Below are 24,102 nucleotides of genomic sequence, written 5' to 3'. Positions count from 1 at the left end.
GGGTACGGAAGATCTAAGGGGCCCCTCCAAATTATACATCAAATAAGATGATCCATGGCACCTCTGGACTCACCCTGAGACACCAGTGTGGGATGGCTGGCAAATGGAGGTAGAGGTAGGTATTTTGTTACTTTTTTTGCCTCTGGGTCTTGAATATAATGGGGGGGGTTGTTAATGTTTTTAATTTTATGTGTTTTTTTTAATCTTATGTAACCCACCATGAGATGGTTTGCTGCAGGGAAGAAATAATAATAATAATAATAATAATAATAATAATAATAATAATAATAATAATAATAATAATAATAATAATAATAATAATAATAATAATAATAATAATAATAATATAGCATGCATGGAAGGTGAACAGGAACATAATATGCATAATAATCAAAATTTGTATGTAATGTCCAGGCATCTAAACTATGTGTACATAGTCTCCATCCCTGTGATTTGGAAGATTGCTCTTGTTTTAGCAACCCAAGACTGTTTCTGCACTGAAGGCTTTGCACTGGAGTGCAGCCTGGAGTCTGAGTCAGGGAAGGTCCCACTTCTTCATGCTCCTGCATGGGGGAGCATTTGGCCCGGTATACCTCGTCCATCCTGGATTTGTCCCCTCACATGGGAGCCAGGACAGCAAAGTTCCCAGTGGGGCTGGAGTCTGTTCCCTATCTATAGACATTATATTCTTCCTAGATATGGTGTCTGAAGAAGGGTACTGAGTCTCTATGGTGAGGTGCTATATGGATCTAGTGGCTGCAATGTTCAATATTATGCCTGCGGTCACTGCTTGGAAGGACTCTACAGGATGTTGTTGCCAACAGATCAAATAGCAATGGCATGCATAAGTAGATGTTCCACCAGTGACCTTTTAACGATGACAGGAAGGGGTCTTATAAATAATGGCTTAAGCAAAAACAGGGAGGCATCATTTCCATGCCAACACTGGACTCATTTAGATGTAACCCACATAGAATTGTGCAAGTCTTTGTGGTGGTATTAAATCATTTTCTTGCTGACAGAATCAGTACTGTATGCAGAATAAATTTTTTTTTAAGTTGTTAAAAAGGGTTTTCTATTATCTCACCCCCCCCCCCTTACTAACAGGGTAAGCAACCTTTGTGATCTAAGTGAAAATGGTATTGATGTTTTCTGGTGATAAAGCAACAATAAATATTTGTGTGCAATGAGAATTGGTTTGCTAGATCCCTTGAATCTGCCAGCACAAGGATGGGGGTGAACTTACCAGGAGTGGGGAGGAATGCCAAAAATAAATGTGATGTGACTGCATGACCCAAAAGCAAGGCAGGCACCTCAGGGATATCGGGGGGGGGGGGTGCTCTGGTTTCTGGTTTTGTCTAAAAACCAGTCTGTTGTCCCCTGTCATCAGTAGCATTCCTTCATCACTTCAGGGTCACAGAAACACATTCTGTTTAATTTCTGCATTCTTCCTGAGATTTTATTTGGAGGGGTACACCCCTGCTGGCCAGCTGGCTGGTGGTTGAGAGGTGGGCCCCAACAGCAGGGCACCCACACTCTCCCAGGGGGGGGGGGATGTCTGGCATCCCTAAACGAGAAGAATTTGTTTATCAGAAAAAATAAACATGTCTTTAATTTCTTATTTTCTTTCACCATTACTATGTGCAAACAGTGCTGCCTTGTATCGGTTTCCCCAGTTTCTTAAGGCCCTGAACCATGGGAAGTCATGAGAAACTGAGGGATCCCAAGCCTCAGCTGGGGAATATGGAGAAAGTGGAGAATGGCAGCCCTACATTTGAGTAAGAATAGGGCTCAGAGACAGTGGTGGATGAACCCACACAGTTGTTTCCCTCAGAACTATTCTAGTTCCCTTTTTAAGCGAGCTGAGTGAAATTAGGTCACCTAAATGTCACATTAAACCAGCATCTGTATTTAATAGCAGCCTTAGTTGTCATTGTGGTTCCTTGCATGATCTCTGCCAGTAGATCTTTTCCACATGAGAATGTTTTTATGGAGGTGTTTATTGGTGGGGTGGGGTGCTGTTAAATGTTATAGGATCACTGGCCCCAACCAAAGGCTTGGCAGAAGAGTGCTGTCTTGAAGACCCTGCATAACTGAACCAGTTCTGTCAGGGCCTGGATCTTCTCTGCAAGCTCATTTCACCAAGTGGTGGCCATCCTGGCCCTGGTCTGACATCCTCCATTGCTATTTTATACTGGATGACACCCTGGGTGTCCTCATGGCTGGTTACAACATTTGGGATTTGGTGGTGTAATGCTGCAACAGACAGACAGTGAATTTCCCAATCCAAATTGTCTCTATGGTTCAAAGTGATCCAAAGAGACCATGACAGAGCCTCTTACCTGGTTAGCATCCCTCAACCTCAGAATAGCCTATATTTCAATTTAGTTTGAAATCATGCCAATGACTTTGCTAGCTGGACATTACTTCCCAATACTAAAGGCTTCAAGTCTTTTCAGAGCTTCTGTTCCAGAGGATTTACTGCACTCAATTTGATCCTGACCCCTTTCCACAGAGACCATACCCAAATTTCTCACAGCGCTTTTCATGGGCTTCCGACTCAAAGAAGCTCTTCACACTCAAAGAAGCTGATTTTTCTTCTCTCAGATGCAGATTCATTTGTCACTTTTTGCTTTAGCTGTCAAGAAAATACAGGGTAGAGTCATATCCCAAGAAGGCAATGTTTTTATTTGATTAGTACTTTTGGGTTAGACTGTTTTAATACTGATATTTATTACTGATATTTGTATTGATGTGATGTGTCAGGCTGTAACAGCCTTTGAACCACTGACAGTAAACTTTATAATATCATATTCTAGAATGGACACTTAGAACTGTAATGGGGTAAACCCTAATAAGAACTAGTTCAAATTAGTTGTTGGATTTTGATTAGGCCAAATTCATTTTGGTCATGGCCCTGAGGGAATCCTTGTCTTTTGGCCCCAATAAAACAATGATATTTCCACACTATCCTATTATTCTGAACACCTTATTTTATATATAAAGATAAGTATTACACAACACCATGCGAATTCAAGAAATGTTGCAGAAACAGTAAAATATCAGTCATGCCATGAACTAGCTAAAATATACAAGACAGGACAAGGGACTGGAGGCTGGCTGGCAACGAACAGGGACCTATTTCCAGAGCATGTCTCATCTGATGGCTACCTACAGTGAGTATTCGAGTTCTATAGTCATTAGTTCTGTATTCAATGACAGATTCAGAGGATGGTCTCTACAGTATACAATAGATCCTAGGTGAAATCTCTCCCCCTTCACAAGTACTTTCCTCAGATCTCCAGGAATTTAACAGGCCACAGTTAGGAACCATACAACCTAACATACTTCAAAGAGTTGTTAGAATGAAATGGGGAGACTACCTGTACAGTTGCCATATACTCTTTGACAGAAGATTAAAATGTTATAGAATGAAACACATTTGCACATGTGCATTAATACAATACCATACACAAAGCATGTGATATGTACCTTTGCTCTGTACACTATAGCAGGCTATCTGGGCAGCATCATTTTGCAATACCATCTCATAACATTGCCTCCAAAATTTCATCAAGGCTACATGTACATGAGCCCTAATTGAGGAGACATCTAGTTCTGTTCACATCAGAGTTCCAGGGGTACCTCTAGGTAGAACTGGGATTCTCCTAAAAAAAATTTTTGGATTACAATTTTGTGATCAATCACTCCAACTCCAAACCTCTACACTATTACAAGAGTTGAGGGACGGCCTTGCTTTGATATTGTTTCAAAACTGCATTCTTTTGTGGAATAAAATTTAAGAATAGTACCTATTGATCTTAAAATTGTAGAGCTGGTAATTGTTAAGTGAGCTCTCTAGGACAGAGTTTCACTGAAAATTGTCCCTAGATATTTGAAAGTGCTGCATTGATCTATAAGGATTTCATCTATGGTCCACTTGGACTTATGAGTTTAGGACCTCTTCTTCACTCAATTTATGTAGAAATCTTCCAAGGTCTCTGTGTGTAAGGGAGACCAGAACTATATTATTAGTATAGAAGAGGACTGATATTGTCTGAGAGTGCAGAGAGGGAGAGAGATACTCAGGGCCAAATATCTACCATTGAGATATAATGTAAAGAGCAGGGGTCCAAACACACACCCCTGTTTTATCCCTCTGGAAACTGGGATTTCCTCTGTTAAGAAATCTGAGGTACTTGCCTCTTAGAATGGCAGCAGCAAGGCCTATCAGCACCCTCTACACCTCCCCCTCTAGATGCAGAAGACCTGGGTTTTAGGTTTAGTAGGAGTTGTTTTTCGCCGCGGTTTCTTGGTCTACAGGATTTTGTATTATTGTATTTCTGGTTTTTATCAGTTTTAATGGGATATGGGGGGGTCAGTCGAATTTTTAAAATAAAATAAAATAAAATAAAATAAAATAAAATAAAATAAAATAAAATAAAATAAAATAAAATAAAATAAAATAAAATAAAATAAAACAACAGCAACAGCAACAGCAACAGCAACAGCAACAGCAACAGCAACAGCAACAGCAACAGCAACAGCAACAGCAACAGCAACAGCAACAGCAACAAAAATATTTTTGAGACGTTTTGGTGTGAAGCTCCTGTAGGAGCTTGTCTAAGTTTTTGCCACTAACTTCATTCAAAGACATTCTCCATCAATTGAGCCAAAGGCAGCTGTAAAATCTACAAAGTCCATGTACAAAGATTTAATATGGCCCTTGATACTTTGAAAGGCTAGTTGGTAAAGAGTTTGACAGTGATCAATAGTACATTGCCCTTTTCTAAAACCTGCTTGCTCAGGGTGGATAACATGGTCGGACGCCTCCCAATCCTCCAATTTACGGAGAAGGCATGCTATACAGTTTGGAGGCTATATCAAGCAAACGTATTGCTAGCTTTTTGAACACTGGGACTATTTTCAACCCAAGGGGGGGAAAACCTGTTGCATTTACCTGAGTGAGTAATTGAACTAAAATGGGTACACACCAATCAGGGAACATTTTACAAGTGCTAAGGGAATCCTTATCAGGGGACTTACCAGAAACAAGTGATAAAATAAGATGTCTGATCTCAGGCTTGGTGACAAAAAGCCCTTGTGGCAGAGTGGACAAATCATGGAAAGGTTCCTGCCTCAATTACTCATCCTCCAAAACAGAGAAGCCTGACTACTTAGCTAAAATGGGCATGTCAGTTTATCACTGGGATTTGGGCTTCCAGCAAAGGAGGAAGTCTACCTATCCCAAAAGAAACAAATGCCCAGAAACACATCTCCCTCAAACTGTGAATCCTATTTCCTGCCACTGTAGTTTAGTGTTGTTAGTCTTCAGCCTTAAACGTTTCTGAAATAAGATGGCTTATAGATGTTCCTATCTTACAAATAGTGGATCTGTTGGGTGTTGTGTACTAACTCTTTCCTGGCAGCTCCAGTCCCAATCAAAGCACCCTCTATTATAATAAATTGTAGTTTTGAAGGATCTGTCATTAGAAAGCAGAAGTTTAAGAAGATGTACTATGCCTTCAAAATGTTTAATAGCATCAAAGCCTCATGGCACCAAGACCACGGATCGTACTTCACTGAAGATTGTGCTCAGTTGGCATGAAGTTGCATAGACCACTTAAGTCTCCTGGTGCCAGACTGACACTCAAATAGAAGATCAGGGTTGAGAAAGATGTTCTCCCTAAAGCCAAGTAAAAGCCTTAATGGGCACTGGTCACTCTCAGCTCAAGAATGAATGAAATATGTATTATAATTATTATTGCTGTTCTTATTTTCATCAGCCTTTGAGCATTTGCCAAATGCCTGGTCCTCAGCATTACCTTTCTTGCCTCATGGGAAATCTAACAAGTGTAAGCCCATGCACTTTGTATAATGTAACAGGAAGGCTCTTTATAAAGAGAGCCTGAGGATTATATAATTGTGAATAGGACATATCTATTCGCTGCACATATAGTGTTATTGTTCTCAATAGAGAATCAGCATGGTATAGTGGTTAATGGTGGCTTCTATTATGGAGAGCTGGATTTGATTCCCTGCTCTTCCACATGCTGGGTGATTTTGGGCTAGTCACAGTCTTGTTAGAGCTGTTCTTTCAGAGCAGCTTCTCTCAGAGCTCTCTCAGCCTCACCTACCTCACAGGGTATCTGTTGTGGGGAGAGGAGGGAAGGGAATTGTAAGCCGCTTTGAGACTCCTTCGGGTAGGGGGAAGTGGGGTATGAAAACCAACCCTTCTTCTTCTAGATCTTGGAAGTTAAGCAGGCCAACCTTGCCTAGTATATGTATGGGAGACCTCCAAGGATTTGGATGGTAGTTTCTCCAAGGAACATCAGGGCACATGACATGGAGGCAGGAAACAGCACACCACCTCTACCCCTTGCCTGGCTGGCAGACAATCCAGCAACCATCATCGGTGCTGACAGCTGCTTTTTAATTATAATTAAATTTTATGCTAATTTATTGTTTTACAGTTTGTTGATGTTAAAATGAATAGTATGTCGAACTTGTCACTGCTCCAAGATGGCTAGTCTGAGAGGGGCAGTATACAAATTAAACTATATTATAAAATAAATAAATAACCCTAGTCCCAGTGCCAGGGTTCCTTGGTTCTCCCATAACCCTGCACTGTGCACATTAGATGTCTCTTCATATGGACTGTGATTGGATTTACCATCGACTTTCCTAGTGAGAAAGGTGGACTATAAACAGTGTAAAGCATTTAAAAATATTGCTGTCTTATACACACTTACGTGGGGATAACTCTTATTAGACACAGTGGGATTTATTTCAGAATAAAAGTATATAGGATTGGATGACATTGGAACACTGGCTGAAGCCTACCATCACACCCTTAACTTTCTCATTCGACTTGACCTTGTGTCTATGGTCAAAAAGATTAAGGTCAGCCACTGATTAATGTCCTATTATATATGGATGCAAGCGTGAAATGGATGCAAGAACACAAAAGCAGAGGGTCAGAAGGACTTGAAAATAGATTTACAAGTTCTAACGGGCCCAGGAATGGGGAGACAGGTAACGTGTGCAGGTATACAAATTAGTTACTAAGCGGCAGCTTGAGTGAGCACGCGGCACTCATAAATATTCAGTGGGTCTGCAAATAGCACTGACTGGCATTAGAGCACCAGCTCTTTTCTAAGCCAATGACCCAGCTTAACAGGGGATGCTAGGAAGGATGTGGATAAATTACGCCTTCAGAGGTCAGCTGCTAACTTTGCCCTTCTCCCCAGCATTTGATACCAAGAGATGGAGAAAGTGATACTGTGAAACTGTGCAGATGGCGTGAAATCAAGGAGATTGTTCTTGACTATTCCCTCTTTTTTTTCTATTAACACCTACAGGCTGTATTTTTCAGTTGGGATAAATTGGCACAAATCTCTTGGCTTCAATGTAGCTGCAAGTGTGGGCATTGGGGCGACACTGTGCTCATGCTGCTTTTTCACAAGGAGGAAGCAGTGTCCCTACCTGCTTTCTCCTTGCAAGGGGAGTGCCCCAGTGTATAGAATGTCCTCCTTGCAGGGATGATTTTTACCCCCTCCCCAGCATTGACCTATCAGGGCTAATATGTGTCTGGGCAAAAGAAGGGTGAGAGGGCCCTTTTGATCATCAAAAAGGTTATGTCAAGGAGTGTAGGATGCTCACGGGCAATGACCATGAGTTACAAGGAGTTACAGTGAGGAGGGGATTCAAGTGAGATTAAGCAGAAAAGCAGATGGGATCCAACCCATCCTGTTTACCTACACAAGGAAAGAGAGAGACCAGGATTCTATATAAATCACCAAAGACAATGCAGAAACTCAGTTCTGTGATTGGACTTGACCAAGTGGATTGATAAATCACTTTTAATTTTCAGCAGTCTCTTAGAGGTTCTTTGGAAAAAGAGGAGCTTATTGGAACTGTCACTGTGGCCGATGTGTGTATATGCATGCATGCACATGTGACAGCACTCCCCACTTCTTCTTCCTCTTCCCACCAAATATTCCGGACTCCCAACACCCAATCAGAATCCTGTTTACCAGGGCTTAGGGACATCGATTGAGTCTGTGTGCATGAGAAGACTGAGGATGTTCCAAACTTTCACCTCCCCCTTTTCCTGTTTGGTATCCCACCCAGCCTAGCCATGAGAAGGCAGACTATGCATGGATGAAATAGCCAAACACACAGGTGAGGATCTTTGGGCACAGTCTGAGTTCTTAAAAGCTTTATACTCTAGAATGTACACAGGGAAATGGTATATCACAGCATGAAGGACAGCTGGGTTGCTGAGCTCCTACTGTGGCTGCCCCTTCCCCTGCTGGGAAACAGCTCCTTTCTTGGCTCACCTCCCTCCCCATTACTTCCAAGCTCCATTTCCTGTTTTGCAAAGCAAAGCAGAGCCTAGAATGGGTTTTGTGTGTGGGGGGGGAGGGGGGTAGGTGAACCAATAAAGGAGCTGCTTCCCACGTGGTAGCCTAGGGAGCAGTTTGGGGGTTCAGCCCAACTAGAAGGATCAGTTGTGATGCAAAGTGGCAAGCAGAACCCTGTATAGAGAGGGGGGCAAGCTCAACCAGCCATTCCAGCTGGGCTGCACTGCCAAGGTGCCCCTCAGGCCACCACTTACCCTGTCTGGGGAACAGCTCCCTTCTTGGCTCACTTCCCTCCAATCAATGCTGGCTCCACTTTCTGCTTTGCAAAGTGGGAAGTGAAGCCCAGAACAGAGAAGGGGAGGTGATCTGATTTCCCATCAGAGGACTGTTTCCCATCAGAGGAGGAAGTGGCCTGAGGAGGTAGAAGGGCCAGTTCAGACACAAAGTGGTAAATGGACCTCAGAATGGATGGGAGGAGGCAAGACAAGGAAGGAGCTGCTTCTCAGCAGAGGAGTAAGTGGTCTAGGGAGTTTCTGGGCAGTGCAGACCAGCTGAAAGGGTGGGCTGAGATGCAAAGCAGGAAGTAGAACCCAGAATGGATGGGGGAGATGAATCCCAAAAGGGAGCTGCTTCTCAGCAGAGGAGAAGTGACTTGGGGAGTAGCTTAGTAGTACAGCCAACTGGAAGGGTCAACTGAGATTCAAAGCATAGAATGGATGGTGGGGACCGAGGCAAGCCAAGAAGAGTTCTGCTTCCCAGAAAAGGAAGAGGTGGCCTGAGGAGCATTTAAGTAGTGCAGCTCAGCTGGAAGGGCAGATTGAGACTCAAAGCAACAGTGGATACAATTTGAGAAGGGAGCTACTTCCCAGCAGACTAGGAGCCAGTGCAGGGACAGCTCAGAAGTACAGCCTGGCAGGAAGGGCCAGTTGAGTTGCAAAGTGAGAAACAGAACTCAGAGCAGATGGCAGTTGGTGAGCTGAGAAGGGAGCTGCTTCCCGGCAGAGGACGCAGCAGTCTGAAGAGCAGCTCACTGGTGCAGTCTGGTTGGAAGGGGAACTGCTGGGATGGGGGGGGGTCCCTTATTTATCAAAATGGGAAATAGCTTAATTCAATTTTAATTTAAAATGTCTGAGTAGCAGAAAAAGGGATTGGGAGAGAAAATACAATGGAATCATCATACTTTTGAATTACTTTCACTTTGGGAATAAAGATCAACAGGAGCCTGCAGCAATAGCACTGTTAAAATAATCTGGAGAAACAGTGAACAGAAAATGAAATGAGCACTGAATGTAGCAAAATCCATGCAGAAAGAAAAAGAAAGCCCAGTGCACCTGCAAAGTGAAAGTGAGGTCGCATGCAGAAGGATAAAATACACCTGATGGGACTGCACAGTGAAACTGAAGGAAAACACCAGTGCATAAAAGACCCTTGATTGAGTCAATCTACCTCATGTTGGGTTTTCCTTTTTTTCCTGCTGCCTTCAATTTTTTCTAGAATAATTTTCTTTTCAAGTAACTCTTATCTTCTCATAATGTGACCAAAGTACGATAGCCTCAGTATTGTCATTTTAGTTTCTAGGGAGAGGTCAGGCTTGATTTGATCTAAATCCCATGTATGTGTCTTTTCAGCAGTCTGCAGTATCCATAAAACTCTCTTCCAATACCATATTTCAAAAGAATCAAATTTCTTCCTGTCAGCTTTCTTCCTTGCCCAACTCTCACACACATAACTACAAATGAGAAAGACTACAGCATGAACTAACTTGATCTTGGTCACCAGTGACATATTTGTACACTTAAGAAACCTTTCTAGCTCCTCCATGGCTGCTCAATCTCCTTCTGATTTCTTTGGTGCAATAATGCTTTTGGTTGATGATGGAGCCAAGGAATAGAAATTCTTGAACAATTTCAGTTTCTTCGTCATTTACCTTAAAGTTGTGTAAATTCCTAGCAGTTACTTTTGTCTTCTTGATATTCAGCTGTAATCCTGCTTTAGCTCTTTTTGCTTTCAACGTTAATCAATGGTTTCTAACCTTCATTATTTTCTGCCAGTAATGTGGTATGTTCTGTACCTCAAATTGTTAATGTTCCTTCCCCCAGTTTTCACTCCCCTTCATCTAAATCTAATTCAATTGGCTTTATGAGATATTCCACATACAGATTGAAGAGATAGGGAGATAAAGTAGACACTTGTTGGATCTTTGCAAATTGGAAACCATTCTTTTTTTAACATTTTAACTGTGACATCTTGGCCAGAGTACAGGTTGTACATCAAAACAATCAGTTGCCTTGACATACCCATTTCCTTTAAAATTAACCATAACTTTTTATCTACATAATGAAAAGCTTTGTTATAATCTTTGATATACAAGCTGCTCCAGTATGTTATCTTTGTTGTATGATTTTGAGCATGGTTTGCTAGTTGCTGCAGTCTTTGTTACTTTTTTCAGAATTGGAAAGTAAATTGATTGAGCTCAGACAATGGAGAGCACGTGGAGAGAGCTGCTGGGGTGTGCTACTGCTGACCAGGTGAGGCTATTGTGGTGCTGAGTGAGGTGATTGCTGGGTGATTGCTGGGAGAATTAAAAAGGGCTGCTTCTCGCCAGAGGCACGAGAGACAAAGGGCTCTTGGCCTGCAGCTCTTAGCCTGGGGTTCTTGGCCTAGCAATTAGAATCAGTAGATTATATTTCCCTAGTAGTTGCACTGCCTAGAAGTTACAATGGACCTCCAGGACACTCATCCCATCATCTGCAGTGAGTGTGACATGATTGCTTTCCTCCCTGAAGACAAAATGGACTACATCTGCCCCAAGTGTAAACTGGTAAGACTTTTGGAGGAAAGGATTAGGGGTTGGAAGAGAGGACTATTACTCTGACCCAAATTAAGAAAGGGGAGGAGTTCATAGACTGGAGCTGTGCAACTCGGAATTAAGAGGATGCAACCAGTCCTGAAGAGGATAAGGGGATTGACCTCATACGGAGCCTCTGCAGACAGTTAGGAAAAAGACTCAATGGCATAGAGCGAGACAGTTCTCGGGGCCTTTGGATCTCCAGAATAGATTTCAGGCCCTTGCAGAGGAGGTGCAAGTGTCAACAAGGGAAGAGGTCCCAAAACAAAGTCTAAGACAAACTGAAGAGTCCACAGGGATAGAAGGAAATGGTGTTGAGGAGGAAAAAAAGGAGAGTACTGGTAATTGGAGACTCCCTGCTAAGAGGAATGGATCGCCATGTGGCTGGGCCCAACCCCCTAACCCGAGAGGTGTGTTGCTTGCCAGGGGCAAAAATGAAAGACATTTCAAAACGGCTGCCCAAACTCCTCAAATCTACGGATTGCTACCCATTTGTGATGGTCCATGTGGGAACAAATGACATGTCTGTGAATACCATCGCTCCTATTAAAACAGACTATCAAGATCTAGGGAGGAAGTTCAAGCAAATGGGGACACAAGTGGTATTCTCTTCAATCTTGCCTGTCAAGGGAAGAGGAATGCGTCAGGAGAGGAAGATAATGGAGGTGAATCAGTGGCTGTGTAGTTGGTGCTGGCAGAAGAGATTTGGTTTCTGGGACCATGGCATAGGCTTTCTTGAGGAAGGCCTACTAGCACCTGATGGACTGCACTTATCGAAGTTGGGGAAGAATGTGTTTGGCAGGAACCTGGGGAGATTCATCAGGAGAGCTTTAAACTGAAGCCACAAGGGGAAGGAGGCGTTCAACATAGGGAGTGTAATGAAGGAGACCGATTGGGGGCAGCCCAACCAGGATGGCCAGCTCATAGGGAACCAAAAGTAAAAGGATTCAGAGGCCTTTATACTAACGCCCGAAGCATGGGCAATTAGAAGGAAGAGCAAACGTTATTCCAATCTTCAAAAAAGGGAGGAAGGATGACCCGGGAAACTACAGACCAGTCAGTCTTACCTCTGTTGTGGGGAAGATAATGGAGCAGATATTAAAGGGAGCGATCTGCACACATCTGGTGGATAATTTGGTGATTCAAGGACGTCAGCATGGATTTGTCTCCAACAGGTCCTGTCAGACCAACCTGTTTTCTTTTTTTGACCAAGTAACAGGTTTGCTGGATCGTGGAAAGTCAGTTGATGTTGTTTACTTGGATTTTAGTAAAGCTTTTGATAAGGTTCCCCATGATGTTCTGATGGATAAATTGAAGGACTGCAATCTAGATAGTTAGCTGGATAGGGAATTGGTTAGAGAACCACACTCAAAGAGTTGTTGTCAATGGTGTTTCATCAGACTGGAGGGAGGTGAGTAGCGGGGTACCTCAGGGCTCGTTGCTCGGTCCGGTACTTTTTAACATATTTATTAATGATCTAGATGAGGGGGTGGAGGGACTACTCATCAAGTTTGCAGATGACACCAAATTGGGAGGACTGGCAAATACTCCAGAAGATAGAGACAGAGTTCAACGAGATCTGAACACAATAGAAAAATAGGCAAATGAGAACAAGACGCAATTTAATAAAGATAAGTAAAAAGTTCTGCATCTGGGTCAGAAAAATGAAAAGCATACCTACTGGATGGGGGATACGCTTCTAGGTAACACTGTGTGTGAACGAGACTTTGGGGTACTTGTGGATTGTAAGTTAAACATGAGTAGGCACTGTGTTGCAGCGGTAAAAAAGGCAAATGTCATTTTGGGCTGTATGTAAGAAACAGCCAACATGATTTCACTGAAATACAACCAGGGAATAGTACCCAGATACATGTGGGGTTTAAACTGTGTTTTCATCCATATATACATTGATTTTAATGCAATAATTACTTCACGGTCTGTAAGAAGGGAAATTATGTGTCAACCATTTATAGGTTTTATATATGTATATTGTATGGTGCACCCAGGATTTTAGTGAATAATTATTAATATTGTCTTTTATATGCTGGACTCTGATTTGGGCTTGATTGTACAATGCAAATCCATTTGACAACATATTATCAGATGATTGTCATGTTATTTTCCAGCTATAAGATGTCCTTGGAAGTAATCATTTTTCTTAATTTATTCATTATTCAAATTGCCTTCATGGTTGACATCTTGCCAATAGTCCTTGGTCTTGCAGTTGGTTCCTTGTAAATATGAAGGCCACAATTTATGCTCTGTTTATGGGATGTGTGTATGTGTTTACTACCTCTGTCTATGGGAGGCTATCTTGTCTGCATTGGAAAAACCCAAGTTATCTTTTTCTTTGATAAGTCAATTTTGACCAGATTTGCTTAGGCAAATGATAAGCCATATCCTTGAGCTGTCAACCTCCCAGTTGGGGCAGGTCATATCCCACACTCCCACAACTCTAATGTTGCCTAAAGGAGAAAAATAGTGCCCCTGTGACTCTAGCTGGAGCATTGTGATAAAGAAAAAAACAGATGTCTCACAGAGTAGTTCTGAAAACTCTATGGTGACATACAGGTAGCTCTAGGAATCACCAGATTCCAGTGATTCCTAGAACTACCTATGTCACTTCAATTATTAACAAGAAATAACAATGTAGCCAGCATCACATCCCCACCCATCAGTTACCAGGCAGTGCCTGGCAACTCTACCCGTGTGCACATGTCTAAGAACACACAGTCTTCTTAGGGAAGGAACCATGTAAATCTCTGCATTTTTAAACTGGCTCTATGGATTTGAGGGAGGTCAAGTTACATTCCTACCTTGTCCAAGCCCAAAGACTTGGGGTGAGCAGGAGACACAGAATCAAGTAAGAAACATGGACAACTTTAAGACTAACAACTGATGGGCCTCATCATCATAAATCATAAACTGCTTAGGAGCGAAGGCCTGCAGGAAAGTAAAAGACTACTTGCAAGTGTGATACAGGAGGGAAGAAGTGGGAGTGGCAAGGAAGATACAGATAAAAAGCAGAGGAATGGAAGGGCAGCATTCTCTGTAGCCAGTGAGGGATTGCTGAAAGTCAAAGGTCAAGGAATTGGATGAAACTAATCCCATTGTCCTGTCTGTGACCAAAGGGACTGATAGCTGTCTCCATACCTTTCCTCTTACAAGTTCCTGGGAAAAGTTTTGATCTGCAATCTTTCCTTACAAAATTTTGCATTGGTATATTTGGGTCTGTTTCTTTTAAATGCCATTTCCCAAGCACTGGAATTGTGCAACTCTTCCAACTACAGTCAACAACTTCCAGGTGGGGCCTGGAGTTCTTGCAGAATTATAATGGATCTCCAGACTACACAGATCAGTTCCCCTGGAGGGACTGGCTGCTCTGGTGGGTGGGCTGTGTGGCATTAAATCATGCTGAAGTCTGTTCCGTCACTTCACCCTCCCCAAGATCCACCCCCAAATCTCCAGGAATTTTCCAACCCTCTTCCTATATATATGTAGGAGAGAGAGAGACTCTTGTGGCGCAGAGTGGTAAGGCAGCAGACATGCAGTCTGAAGCTCTGCCCATGAGGCTGGGAGTTCAATCCCAGCAGTCGGTTCATGGTTGACTTAGCCTTCCATCCTTGCGAGGTCGGTAAAATGAGTACCCAGCTTGCCAGGGGGTAAAATGATAATGACTGGGGAAGGCACTGGCAAACCACCCCATATAGAGTCTGCCATGAAAACGCTGGAGGGCATCACCCCAAGGGTCAGACATGACCCAGTGCTTGTCTAGGGGATAGATATAGATATAGATACACATACACATACACATACACATACACATACACATACACATACACATACACATACACATATATATAAAACCTCACTTTTTTCACAGTCCCAAAAAACAGATTGTTTATTGTTTATTGCTACCAATCTTAAAGGAACTAGAATAAAAGTTTAAAGCTGAGTTCATCATTACCCCTTAAAGTGCTTTTCTGCCTCTCACCTGCTATTGGTACATTCATATGAAAAACAGACAAGCAGTGTTAAATGCACGTGTTTTTGGATGCTGAACTCACTGATGGTCAGGAAAGGAAGTTGATTTACTCCTGTGTTTCAGCTTTCCTATGCTTCACAAGCCTATGTGATTTGTGTTTGTGGGTGGTGGTTTGCTGCAGCCCATACTATTAAAAGGTTCTAAAATTAAGCTCCTAATGGTCAGATTACTGTGTATACCGTGCCCATTATTTCCTATGTGGGCTTCAATGTGTGTGGGAGGAAAGGTACTACTAGAAAGGTTAAAGTACAGGTTTCCTCCTGCTGTGTGTTAAAAAGTTTCAACAAATGACATAAGCAGGATGCTGTTGTAAGAGTATGATTATTTGGTGGCACAAAGCCGAAACGGATAGCATTCGTTAAGTTTGGACCAGTCACTGATGACATTTTCATTTCTCCTGATTAATGCTGTCTGACAGCTCTTTTGGTACTCTGGTGTCTGTATTCAAAGTTCTTTAGACAAGTGAATGACCTAAAGGGAGAATGAGGAGGGAGAGAATAAACACTGCATGCCTTCAGGCCCCTGATTTTTAAGATAATGCCATCTGCTCCAAATTGATGGGGAAATGGATTCAGACAGAGTGAGGGAAACTGTTCCCTTTGGTGGTTGGGAAGATGAATGGGTATGAGGCATGTATCTACACAAGGGAGACCTGTTCTCCAATCTGGTCTAAATTCATACTGGGGAAGCAAGCATCAGGAACATACATTCCTTCCACTAACTCTTCTGTTGTAAAAGGGATTGCAGCCTTAGGTCTTACACCTGACTGGAGAAGATGACATGCACATATAAATATGGGATCTTTTAAAACTATGTTAACAAGGCTTGTAGGCAAGCCTGAAAGAGAGCATGGTGCCTAGATAAATAGGGGGAAAACTTTTAAGGAGAATATGGTACAATTGTATTACAAATTTAAAATCTTTATTATAAATTTAAAATACACCCTAGAATTCAAAACAATATCAAACATGCAAAATAGCACCAAATACTTATACGCCTACAATGAATTGTAAGTATTCTAGATGCTCACACACTCTTGAAATGTGTAAACCTCAAGAGGAATTGTAGATTTAGGTTAACATTGTAAGAACACTTTCCTGGAAGTAAGGTAAAGGTATCCCCTGTGCCAGCACCGAGTCATGTCTGACCCTTGGGGTGACGCCCTCCAGCGTTTTCATGGCAGACTCAATACAGGGTGGTTTGCCAGTGCCTTCCCCAGTCATTACCATTTACTCCCCAGCAAGCTGGGTACTCATTTTACCGACCTCGGAAGGATGGAAGGCTGAGTCAACCTTGAGCCAGCTGCTGGGATTGAACTCCCAGCCTCATGGGCAAAGCTTTCAGACGGCTGCCTTACCACTCTGCGCCACAAGAGGCTCTTTCCTGGAAGTAAACCCTACTTAATAAGAGGGACATACTTCTTTGTGGACCTGCTTAGGATTGCTCCCACAGAGAGGGAGAACAGAAGGGAAAAATTGGAGAAGTAAATACCTTTCCAGATAGGATCCTGAATGGAGATTTTTCCGAGGATATTTCTAAGAATCAGGTTATGGATAAGGCAACCTTTTCCTTATAGTGCCCTCTCTTTAGGCTTCCCTTAAAGCTATCACTAATCATGGTTGTTTTTTTCCATAGGTGCATCCTTTGGACTGGCCTATCGAGTTGGTGTGGAAGATGCCTCCACTCACTCACCACACTCAGGCAGGCATGGAAAATAGTTTATATTCCAGCCAGGAGTAGTTTGTGGGACCTGTAGTACCAGAACAAATTTAGGGATTCGTGGGCCCTAGTAAAGTACAATTGTGGTGGGAGCAGCCAGACTGGGGGCAGAGGGGGCCCTCACAGTGGAAAGGGGTGTCCCTCTGTGTCCTTAAAGACAGAAAAGGGGGAAGGAGGCTATGGCCCTGATCCATGGGGGGAAGGCATTGTGCAGGGCCCCTAGAGGTGAGGGGTCCATAGCACGTGCTACAGGTGCTACATGGATAAGCTGTGGGGGAAAGAAAGGGATTGTAAGCTGCTTCGAGACTCCTTCTGGTACAGAAAAGTGGCATATAAGAGCCAACTTCTTCTTTTAAAAAAGAACCTAATTTTTTTTGGAATGGGTTGGTGGGGGGGGGGAGGGGTAAGACTTTCTGAAGTTATTTTCTGAAGTTGTCAATGGTATTTCATCAGAGTGGAGGGAGGTGAGCCTTGGAGTGCCACAGGGCTCAGTACTGGGTCTGGTACTTTCCAACATTTTTCAGTGATCTGGACAAGAAGGTAGAGGGACTCCTTATTAAATTTGTGGATGACTCCAAATTGGGAGGAGTAGATAGAGACAGAGTTCAATGAGATCTAAACATGCTAGAATATGGGCAAATGAGAACAAGATGCAATTCAATAAGATGAAGTGCAGAGTTCTACATTTGGGTCACAAAAATGAGAAACATGCATACTGGATGGGAGATACACTTCTGAGCAGCAGTGTGTGTGAACATGATCTTGCAGTACTTGTGGACTGTAAGCTAAATATGAGCAGACTGTATGATGCAGCAGAAAAGAAGGCAAATGCAGTCTTGGGCTGTATCAACAGAGGCATCACATCAAAATCACAGGATGTCATAGCTGCAATGTACACAGCACTGGTCAGACCCCACCTGGAGTACAGTGTGCAGTTCTGGAGGCCTCATTTCAAAAAGGATGTTGACAAAATTGAGAGGATTCAGAGGACAGTGATGAGAATGATCCAGGGCCATATGAAGAAAGGCTGTGGGACTTGGGAATGTTCAGCCTGGAGAAGAAGAGTTTGAGAGGGAACATGATTGCATTCGCTGGCAGGGGCTTCTGGGAATTGTGGTCCATGGATATCTGGAGGGCCGCAGTTTGACTACCCCTGCTGTATGGCTTCTTCCAACTTTATGATTTTATGATTCTATGATTCCCTAGAGCAGCAAAAACAAGTCAATAACTCCCTCCCAGTGCAGTTTTTGGATGGGGAAATGGCTTGAGGGGAGGTATAAGAACTTCCTCCTCATGGTGCCATTCTGAGTCCATTTGAGCTCTCATTTTAAAAAAGAAGCCATTCCCCACATCTGCTGTGTGGCTTTGGGGGACATGAGTTTGGTCTGGGAAACCCACACTCAACTCTTTACAAATAGTAAGTTTGCTCCCAAGTTGCCTTGTTTCAGTGCTTGCTGGTGCTGTTTTCAGTCTTGTGCACATTCCTGTTTAATCTTATTGGCTAGCTTTGGTTATGCCCTTATTCTGTGTACTTAAGATGCATACCTGGAGGCCTACTTAGCTGTAACTAACTAGAAGTGATATTTTCCATTAAACTATGGTTGCCTGCTCTGCGTTTGGAAATACCTGGAGAGTTTGGGGGCAGAGCTGGGAGTGGGCAGGATTTGGGGCAGGGAAGGACCTCTGTTTTGTTTTGCTATGGAAACCACCATCCTGCCATTTTCTCTAGAGGAAGTGATCGCTTTAGTCTGGAGCTGGCCAGTAATCCTACCTGGGGAATGGTATGGCTATGTTCCACCTACCTCTTCCGTTTTGGCATATGGTGAGAGAGCCATAACCCTGTGTTCATGGTCAATTTACCAGAAATCTACAAGGTGCATTCCAGTGCATCTCTGAAGAGAGCTGAACAGGAATAGGCAAAATGTTGTTAGTAGGTAGATAAGAGCTAGGTGCCATCCTCCATGTAGCAACATTAATCTTTGTTTGGGTGAGGACTGTAATAGGACTAAATAATCTCCTGCATCACAGATAAAGGGCTCCATCCTCTTAGAGAACTGATTAACACTTGGTCACCTCCCCCCCCCCCCATCTCTAGCTCAGAAAAATGGGAGAAGAAGGTAAGAAAACAAATGGTCCTTTGGACAGAAGGGATTCTGCAGTGATTTGCAGACTGTGGTTTGTATGCCTCTTTCTGTTTGGAGCCATTGTGCTGCTGATAGCTCTCTGTCAAGCTATGATTCATTGCTGGCTCAGTTTCAGTTGAGCCCTTTTATCAGAGAAGAGCCATTTGGCTAGCTGCAACTTTTCACATTAGGGACCAAGGCTTTCTCTCCAAGTTGGAAAATGTTTGTGCGAGAGAGCAGAATGCAAAAAGGGAAAAAAATAAAGCTTGCTGGGAGCAATTTAGCTCACTGCATCTATCTGGGAAATGAAATTCTAGATATCCAGATATTGGGCCAATTCATGTGTTGCACAGCAAGTTGAGAAAGCAGAAGGATGTGACCTATGGTAAAATCTGCCTGACCATATTGCGAATCATGACATATCTCTATACTATTAGACACCCATGGATCCCATCTGCAGATAGCTCAGTCTGCATGTCAGAATCACGTAGAGGCTAAGGAGATTTGTTTACATATTTGGGACATTCCCCAATTTTGGAGAAAAATCTAGAAAAAAATACATGGCTGTGTGTATCTGTGTGTATCTACAAGCAAGAGATGAATGTCAAGCCCTTCTCCTATTGTTCTCCACACACAAAGATTCTGCCATTGAACATGGATTTCCATTTAATCATCATATGACTAACTAGAAATAAAGCCCATTTTATTTTTTAATAAAATGGGCACTAGGAGCCGGTCTTCTCTCGGCCCCGGGAGCGGCCTCACCGCAGCGAGGCCGCTCCCGGGGGCAAGAGAAGCCCGGCTGCCACCTCACCACCCTCCCCGAAGTCCCAAATTGTGTTCTCTCGCCCCCAGGAGTGGCCTCACCGCTCCCGGGGGCCAGAGAAGGCCAGCTGCGGCCCCCCGCACGCTGCCAGCAGACGAAAGTAGGCGGCATGGACCACTCCCCACTGGTGGCTCTCTGTAGTGTTCTCCCGGTCACTGGAGCGGCCTCGCGGTGTCTGCGAGGTGGCAAGGCCGCTCCAGTGGCCGGGAGAAGGCGGCGCGGCCCCCCAGAGGACTTACCGCATTGGCTTGCAGTCCAGTCTATGCGCTGATTCCATGGCAGGGTGAAGCAGCCAATGGGGAGCCGCGCTTCGCGGCTCCTGATTGGCCCCTCCAAGTTTTTATCCCAGACAGGGCCCGCCCTAACTCCTCCCAGACAGCCCTTACTCTTTTATTCAGTCTGCAGCACGCCGCGCCACAGGGCTGTATAAAGATAACCACTGAATTGAATATCCTTTTGAGGAAAGCTAACTAATGGTTACTGTTGTAACCTGTGGCTTCCATCAGCTAACTATTCTTTGAGTAGGGGTACCAACTAGCTTGAGGAAAACATTTTTTTCTTTAATTGAGCATTCAGAAGATGTAATCTACCATGTGATGCTATTAACCTGCATGCCATGAAAAGTTCCCTGTCCATTTCTACAAGTTAAGTCTTGACAAAAGGGACTGGATATTTTTCGCCAGGCCTGTTGGCTACCCTATCTTTATGTGAAGAATTATTTCCTTTTATTTTTCCTAAATTCTACTTATCAACTTCATTGGATGGCTATAAGTTCTACTATTGCGGGAAAGGAAAAAGAGTTATCTCTACCCCGTTTCTCCACTCTATGTAGGGTTGTCCACAGGACTGGAGGAAAATGTCCCACACTTTCAGCAAATTAAAATGTCTTGAAAGGGACAAGTGAAACTTTTCATGGCATAGAGGGAAATAATACCACCTGGTGATTAACATCCCATTATCCTCTATGAAAAGGACAGAACATTTTTCTTGAGGCTAGTTGGCAAACCTATATACACTAAGCTGACATTTTGTTGACTATTCCCTAATATCTCATTATTTGAAATTAAGCCCGCTGTAGAAAAAATACAGTGGGCGCTAGCCTTTCCCAGTGGCCCTGACAGTATTGGCAGGGTGGCTGGGAAGCCCCCCCCCAAAACGGTAGGCTAGAGGCCTTCCCAGGTGGGCAGGAGCACTCCTGCCTGCCTGGGAAGGCCATTTTCCCCCACCTCCCAGGCCACAGGCCTTCCTTGGCGGGCGGGAGCATGATCGCCGGCTCTGAGAGATGGCAATCATGCTCCCACCCACCGGGGAAGCCCCCTCCCAAGGCACAGGCCTTCCCCGGCAGCCAGGCCTGGCTTCCCAGGACTAGGGTAGGGACCGGGAGGCTTCGGCCGGCCTTCGTGGCCCTGGGAGGGCTGGAAAGGAGCAGGGCTTGGCCAGGGGAAAGGGACCCCAGGCAGGAAACCACAGGAGTGATTAAGGCAAACTGGTTACAAATGTAACTAGTCTAGCCCTGTTCATAAGTTACATTGAATCCACATACAACTTCCATGTATAGGCATAGATCTGTATATAAGAGCCAACATTCCAAATGAATCTAGGGATCAGAACCTGGATACAAGTGGAGATTCAATCACATGATCAGCTGTACATATGATGAAAATGAAGATATATATATTTTCATATTAACATATACTTATGCTAATTGAATGCCAGCTGATCATATATATACACACATATACATGTGTACAATACATTTACATTGTGTAGAGTAGCCAGCTCTCTCCTGGCCACCAGAGTGGGATGGGGAGGTAGGGTGGCCAGATCCCAGTTGGGAAAGTCCTGGATATTTGAGGATGGAGCCTGGGAAGGTCAGGAACTTCAGAGGAGTACAATGCTATAGAGCAGGGGTAGTCAACCTGTGGTCCTCCAGATGCCCATGGACTACAATTACCATGAGCCCCTGCCAGCATTTGCTGGCAAGGGCTCATGGGAATTGTAGTCCATTAACATCTGGAGGACCACAGGTTGACTACCCCTGCTATAGAGTTTATCTTCCAAAATATCCATTTTCTCCAGGGAAACTGATCTATGTAATCTGGATATGAGCTGTAATTCTGGGAGATCCCATGTTCTGCCCGGAATGGGCACTTTAGTTATACTTTGATTTATATATTGCTCCCACTCAGACTTACCATCCTAACACTGTACATGGATCATGTGTACATGAAGTGTAATTTGTGAATAGGACTTTTATTTGTGTTGATTCAAAATGCTGTAAATCATTGCAAAGCTAGCACAAAGCTACTACTGAAAGTGTAGTAAGGGCCAAGATGAGACTCAGCTGTTGTGAAAGGTAATAGTTATGACCTGGAGATTTCTTCTCATTTTGCCACTGAATTTCATAAGTAAATGAGCAGTTTGTGTTGTGTCTGTGGACATTCAAAGACCAGGAGTTTGGGAGCTGAGCCTGAGATCCAAACCCTTGTTAGGGATTGGCCAGTTCTCACTTCACAGCCAGAGAGGACCAATGACAGGCATCCATTAATGGCCAATCACACATCTTGGCAGGAGTCATGAAGGTGTATATAAGTTCCCCACTTCTGATTGATGATGTTCATTATTTCTGATTCCTCTGAAGTAGCTTGGTTGTTGGGGCTGAATGTCTGTGTCTTACTGAGTCCATGGATTTAATAGTTTGCTTTTGGTGTCCCTGTGAAAGTAGAATAGGCAATTTATTTCAAGAAGCAGACCCACAAGATTAATGATTAAAGCAAAGATTGGAAGGGTACCCTCGGCTAACATACATCCAGGGAGGGTTAAAAAAAATTGTGTTCTGCTATGTACAGTCTAACATGGTAAAGCCTAAGAGAGACAATGTGCCACCCTGGGTTTCTCACATTCAAAATGCCACCCATAGCACTAGGATAGGCTTCAGAGGTTCTTCAGTGCCCCAGTTTCCCTGTTATCCAAATGCTGCAGCAATCTCTTATGGAATGAAGAAATACCACAAGAACAAGAATGGTGGTAGCCAACCAACTTCTTCCCTTGCATTCAGCGTTATGACCGTTTATGCACTGGAGGTTTCATGCTGGGCTGCAGGCTGGAGTTTTAGTTGTGGCAGATTGCCCTACCTCTTCCTGCACCCACACGGGGGAGCATTTGGCCCAGTGTGCCTCATCTGCCCCCGATTTGTGTTCCTTGCACAAGACCTGGAGCAGTGAAGTTCCCAGTGCATAAACGGTCAATGTGAGAACCAAGAGGCTCAGGGACGTCCAGAATCAAAAGTCTTTTCTCTTGAATGCATTTGTCTTATAGGGCTGCCACTCCAGCATGAGAAAACTGGGCCAACAGGGAAAGCAAAACCCTACAAATTAAAAAAAAATCACCCAGAAAAAAAGACAGATGTTCTGGGCAGAAACCAGTGACAGTGGACTCATCTGGGCATGAGTTACAACCTCACTTGGCAGCACAAGGCATCCATCAAACTGGAAGGGCTGTGTCCCTTGGAATCCACTCTTCTGACATTACTACTGACAGGGACAAAGCCAGGCATGCAGACATCCTGGCAATAATGCTTTCCTGTTGAATAAAGCCTCTATCTGTGTACTAATGGCTGAAAATCACTCATAGATTTAATAAAAGCTTGGAAGGGGAGGGGATTGTGAAAATAATAGTTATTTTGATAAATGATAGGCCTGCCAGCTGAACAAAGGCATTTCAGTACTGATATGTTGCCTTCAAGAGTGGCATGTGTTCTCTGCTGCAATTAGGCATTTCTATGGTGGCAACACAAAGCCAGCTGTTTGGCTTTTCCTGCCTGCATCAGTTCTGGGTCTCATTTGCCAAGGCTGCTTGTAATATGAGTGTGTGTGTGTAGGTTTAAAGCCAATAATGTGCCTGCTTGCTTGAAAAGAAATGGTTTGGACATTTTTTCTTTCTTTTTTTCATGTGAAAACATACAAATATACAGTCAAAATGGACTGGTGTGATATGCCAGCAATTACATAATGAGCTGATTGGGCAGCATTAGTACTAAAGAACCCCAGAAGCTTCCGAGTATGGCGTGTACAGGCAGATACACCTGTTGTGCATTAACGGCATCATGTTCACGCAGGCTCATTTAGCCTGCTATTGTGCTGAATGTAGCAGGTTCCCCATGGGTGACATTCCAC

The 24,102-nt window shown here is 43.6% G+C and overlaps 1 long non-coding RNA gene across 2 annotated transcripts; it reads left to right on the top strand.

The window, feature by feature from the left end:
- Positions 1 to 13,948: 13,948 nt before the first annotated feature.
- Positions 13,949 to 23,484, top strand: LOC143838385 (uncharacterized). 2 transcript variants are annotated; one of them, XR_013231381.1, is made up of 3 exons: positions 13,949 to 14,077; positions 16,895 to 16,960; positions 23,246 to 23,484. It is a non-coding gene; the product is annotated as an uncharacterized LOC143838385 (long non-coding RNA). The 2 variants fall into 2 exon arrangements; XR_013231387.1 differs by having other exon boundaries at positions 16,895 to 16,964.
- The last annotated feature ends 618 nt before the right edge of the window (positions 23,485 to 24,102 follow it).

This window comes from Paroedura picta, chromosome 1 (assembly GCF_049243985.1).
Source record: "Paroedura picta isolate Pp20150507F chromosome 1, Ppicta_v3.0, whole genome shotgun sequence".
In the NCBI taxonomy this organism is placed as follows: domain Eukaryota; kingdom Metazoa; phylum Chordata; class Lepidosauria; order Squamata; family Gekkonidae; genus Paroedura; species Paroedura picta.
Note: the sequence above shows the minus strand (reverse complement) of the source record. Positions and strands in the feature narration are given on the sequence as shown.